This window comes from Hyperolius riggenbachi, chromosome 3, assembly GCF_040937935.1.
Source record: "Hyperolius riggenbachi isolate aHypRig1 chromosome 3, aHypRig1.pri, whole genome shotgun sequence".
Lineage (NCBI taxonomy): Eukaryota > Metazoa > Chordata > Amphibia > Anura > Hyperoliidae > Hyperolius > Hyperolius riggenbachi.
Genome location: NC_090648.1, coordinates 510,632,448 through 510,638,284, shown reverse-complemented (window position 1 = coordinate 510,638,284; position 5,837 = coordinate 510,632,448).

Sequence of the window (5,837 nt, the reverse complement as noted above, 5' to 3'; positions counted from 1 at the left end):
TGCCACCAGGACTATTTTCAGCCTTACATAAGCCGTGTGCAGTTTAGTCTTACCATATATGTGCCTTGTGCAAGCAGCTGATCCAAAGCATAATTAAGCACATATCTAGGCTTACATTAAAGCAGACCTGAACTCAGAACTTCCTCTCTGCTCTAAAAGATAAGCAACAGCATAATAATAACCTTTATAGAAAAATAATTTCCTTGTTACAGTTTATAGAGCTATTTAAAGAGACACTGAAGTGAAAAAATATCTGTATATATAAAATCGTGTGTGTGTGTGTGTGTGTGTGTGTGTGTGTGCGTGTGTGTGTGTGTGTGTGTGTGCGTGTGCGTGTGTGCCGCGATCACGCGAAAACGGCTTGACCGATTTGAACGAAACTTGGTACACAGATCCCTTACTACCTGGGATGATATGTTCTGGGGGTCTCGCAGCCCCCCTGCACACCTGGGCGGAGCTACAAACAGCAAATCAGATTTCACCCATTCAAGTCAATGGAAAAAATGGAAAAGGCTGCCATTCTCACAGTAATCAAGCCAGAGTCCCCACACATGGCACAGTTGGTCACTTGGTGACCGAGGTTACAAATCCAGGAAAAGTGGGCGGAGCATAAAACTGCCAATCAAATTTCAGCCATTCATTTAAATGGGAAAATGTAAACTACAGCCATTCTTAGACTGTTAATCGCAGGGTTCTCAAACTTGCCACACTTGGTCACTGGGTGAATGCGATTAAGATTCAAGAAAATGGGTGGAGCCTACAACAGCCAATCAAAATTCACCTCTTGATTTTCAAGGGGAATATTTAAACTGCTGCTATTCTTACACTTTTAATGGCAGAGGCTTCAAACCTGCTACAGTCAGTCATTGGGTGACTGGGGTCCAAATTCACTAAAGGGGCGGGGCCACATACAGCCAATCAGATTTCCTTGGTGAATAAACTGCTTCCATTCACATATTTTTTATGCCAGGAACCTGAAAGCTCACAAACTTGGTCATTGAGTGACTGTGTGTCAAGGTTACAAAAAGTGGGCGGAGCCAAAAAAAAACTTTTATTGGGAAAATATAAACTGCAGCCATTCTAACACCGTTAATGGCAGGGTTCTCAAACTTTGCACAGTTGGTCACTGGGTGACTGAGATTAAGATTTTGGAAGGTGGGTGGAGCCTACAACAGCCAATAAAAATTCACCTTTTGATTTTCAAAGGGAATATTTCATCTGCTACCATTCTCTTATACTGTGAAAAGCAGATTCCTCAAACCTGGTACAGTTGGTCGCTGGTTGATTAGGGTACAAATTCGGAAAGGGGGCGGAGCCACAAACAGCCAGATTTGTTTATTTTTCAATGGGAACATACAAAGTATTGATACCAAGGACCCCAAAGCCGATAAACTTGATAACTGAGTGACTGTATGTCAAGGTTAGAAAAAGTGGGCGGTGCCAACAACTACATTTTTAACATGGCAGGGTTCCCAAACTTTACACAATTGGCCACTGGGTGACTGGGATGAATATTCAGAAATGTGGGTGGAGCCTACAACAGCCAATCAAAATGTACCTATTGATTTTCAAGGGGAATATTCACATTGCTACCATTCTTACACTGTTAGTGGCAGAGGCCTCAAACCTGATACAGTCAGTCATTGAGTGACTAGGGTCCAAATTCACTAAAGGGGTGGAGCCACAAACAGCCAATCAGATTTGTTAGATTGATTTCAGCCATTCTGTTATTGGCAGGGTTCTCAAACGTGACACAGTTGGCCACTGGGTGACTGGGACTAATATTCAGAAAAGTGGGTGGAGCCTACAGCAGCCAATCAAAATTCACCTTTTGATTTTCAAGGGGAATATTTACATTGCTGCCATTCATGCACTCTTAATGGCAGAGGCCTACAATCTGCTACATTCAGTCACTGGGAGACTGGGGTTTAAATTCTGAAGGGATCAGGCCAAAAACAGCCAATTAGATTTGTTTAATTTCATTGGTAAAATGCAAAAATGTTCAAATTCAGTAAAGGTGCGGAGCCAAAAACAGCCAGATTTCTTTGCTGGATAAACTGCTTCCATTAGCACAATTTTGATGCCAGGAACCCAAAAGCTCACAAACTTGGTCATTGTGTAGTGACTGTGTGTCAAGGTTACAAAATGTGGGTGGAGTTAAAAACAGGTTTTTCTGGGAAATTGTAAACTGCAGCCCTTCTTCACTGTTAATGGCAGGGTTCTTAAACTTAGCATAGCTGGTTACTGGGTGACTGGGATTAATATTCAGAAAGGTGGGAGGAGCCTAAAAATGGCAATCAAAAATCACATGTCACTTTTCAAGGAGAATATTAAAATTGCTGCCATTCTTGCACTTATGGCACAAGCCTCAAACCTGGTACAGTTGGTCATTGGGTCACTGGGGTTCAAATTCAGAAAATGGGACAGAGCCACAAATGGTGAATCAGATTTGTTTCATTTCATGGGAAAATACAAATTATTGATGCCAAGGACCCCAGAGCTCACAGAATTGGTCATTGAGTAGTGACTTTGTGTCCAGGTTACAAAAAGTGGGCGGAGCCAAAAACAAATTTCACTGGGAAAGTGTAAACTGCAGCCCTTCTTACACTGTTTATTTCAATGTTCCCAATCTTTGCCCAGATGGTCACTGAGTGACTGAGATTAATATTCAGGGAAGTGGGTGGAGCCTATATTAGCCAATCAAAATTCACCTGTTGATTTTCAAGTGGAATATTTAAATTGCTGCCATTTTTACACTGTTAATAACAGATGCCTCAAACCTGCTACAGTTGGTCATTGGGTGACTGGGGTTCAAATGCTGGAGAGGGGCGGAGCCACAAACGTTCTATCGGATTTGTTTAATTTCTATGGGTATATACAAATGATTGATGCCAAGGACCCCAAATCTCACAAACTTAGTCATTGAGTGTTTGTGCGTTAGGGTTAGAAAGTGGGCGGAGCCAACACCAGTCAATTACATACCCAGGCAACGCCAGGTCATCAGTGGGTGGAGACAAATACAAATTTCACTGGGAAAATGTAAACTGCAGCCATTCTTACATTGTTAATGGCAGGGTTTTTAAACTTTGCACAGTTGGTCACTGGGTGACTGGGATTAATATTCAGAAAAGTGGGTGTAGCCTACAAAATTAGGCTCCACCTATTGCTTTTCAAGGGGAATATTTAATTGCTACCATTCTTGAACTGTTAATGGCACAGGCCTCAAACCTGGTACAGTTGGTTATTGGGTGACTGGGGCTCAAATTCAGAAAAGGGGGTGGAGCCACAAACAGCCAATCTGATTTTTTCATTTCAATGCAAATTATTGATACCAAAGACCGCAAAGCTCACAAACTTGGTCAGTGAGTAATTGTGTGTTAGGGTTAGAAAAAGTGGGTGGAGCCGACACCAGCCAAATACATACCCGGGCAGCGCCGGGCAATCAGCTAGCTATATAAAAATATATATGATATAATGAATTGGTTGTGTAATACTGATAATTACAGAAATTTTAGTATCAAAGAAAATATTCGAATAATTTTATTTTTAGTTATATAGTGTTTTTTATAACATTGCATCATTATCTAATATTTGCAGTTTAGACACTACTCGGCTTTCTAAATGAGTTCAAAAGTTCACTAGCCTGCTCTGGAAAATCTTCCCTGCAGAGGGGAAAAAAAGATACATTGTCTTTTCTAGCTTATTATCTCGAGTGTCCGGCAGAGTTCTCTGCGACTTTGAAAGTCGTGGAGCTCAATGGCTAATTTGCATAGAGAACAACTGGAGTTTCTTAGCTCTTCCTTTACTGGAAACAATATTAGACTTGTGTCTCTGCTGCTAATGTTTTTTTTTCTTAGCTGTACTACACATACAATCATTAGATCATAATTTTTTTTTTCGCTTCAGTGTCTCTTTATGAGATGCTGCAATGTAGTTACTTCCTGGTTTGTTGGGAGCACAGAAAGGGTTAACCTCCAGTCAGTGGCGGACACAACCAGCAGTGGGCCCCTGTGCAAAATTGTAATTGTGGGCCCCCTACGGGCAAAATATGGGCGTGGCTACAACCTGCGCCGCGCGAAGCGCGGCACGGCAAAAAATAGGTGTGGATAGAACCTGCGTCGCGTAGCGCCGCGGCAAAAAATGGGCGTGGCAATGACCGGATGAGGGCCGAGCTACCTGTAACTTAAAGCGAACCCGGGGTGAGGGTTTATTTCCTTTTAAACAATACTAGTTGCCTGGCGGCCCTGCTGATCTATTTGGCTGCAGTAATTATTATTATTTTTTATTATTTAGTATTTATATAGCGCTGACATATTACGCAGCGCTGTACAGTGTATATATATATATATTTATCTTGTCACTAACTGTCCCTCAAAGGAGCTCACAATCTAATCCCTACCATTGCCATATGTCTATATTATGTAGTGTAAGTACTGTAGTCTAGGGCCAATTTTAGGGGGAGCCAATTAACTTATCCGTATGTTTTTGGAATGTGGGAGGAAACCGGAGTGCCCGGAGGAAACCCACGCAGACACGGAGAGAACATACAAACTCTTTGCAGATAGTGCCCTGGCTGGCATTCGAACCAGGGACCCAGCGCTGCAAGGCGAGAGAGCTAACCACTACGCCACCGTGCTGCCCAACCACTACGCCACCGTACAGTAATAAACTGTATTACACCAGCAACAAGCATGCAGCTAATCTTCTCAGTTCTGACAATATTGTCAGAAACCCCTGACCTGCTGCATGCTTGTTCAGGGTCTATGGTTGAAAGAATAAGAGGCAGAGGACCAGCACGGCAGCCAGGCAACTGGTATTGCTTAAAAGGAGAGAAATATGGCAGCCTCAATATTATTCTCACCTCAGGTTCCCTTGAAAAGTGCAACGCAAAGACAGTGGGCCCAAGTTTTGGTGACCCTTTCCCCAGAAAATTCACATAATTGTGCAGGTTTTCTCAAGAAAATACACATCATGTCGGCAGATATGCCCAGAAAATACGTGCAATCATGTCAGCAGATATTCCCAGAAAATACGTGCAATCAAGTCGGCAGATATGCCCGGAAAATACGTGCAACCATTGGGCAGATATGCCCAGAAAATACGTGCAATCATGTCGGCAGATATGCCCAGAAAATACGTGCAATTATGTCGGCACATATGCCCAAAAAATACGTGCAATCATTTTGGCAGATATGCCCAGAAAATACGTGCAATCAAGTCGGCAGATATGCCCAGAAAATACGTGCAATCATGTCGGCAGATATGCCCAGAAAATACGTGCAATCATGTCGGCAGATATGCCCAGAAAATACATGCAATCATGTCGGCAGATTTGCGCAGAAAATACATGCAATCATGTGGCAGACCTGCCCAGAACATACACCTGCTAATATAAATAAAAAAACAAAAACATTTACTCACCTGCAGCAGCAGACCTCCGGTCCCAGCCTCCATCCGGTGCGCAGCTCCCATGGGTGGTTGGGTGGATAGGTAGCCTGATGGGTGGGTGGGTGAGTGGGTGGGTGAGTGGGTGGGTGAGTGGGTTGGTAGCTTGGTGGGTGGGTGGGTAGGTAGCCTGTTAAGTAGGTAGCCTGGTGGGTGGGTTGGTAACTAGCCCGGTAGGTAGGTAGGTAGCCTGGTGGGTGGGTAGGTAGATAGCCTGGTGGGTGGGTAGGTAGGTAGCCTAGTGGGTGGGTAGCCTGGTGGGTGGGTTGGTAACTAGCCTGGTAGGTAGCCGGGTGGGTGGTTAGGTAGGTAGCCTGGTGGGTGGGTGGGTAGGTAGGTAGCCGGGTAGGTAGGTAGCCGGGTGGGTGGGTTGGTAACTAGCCCGGTAGGTA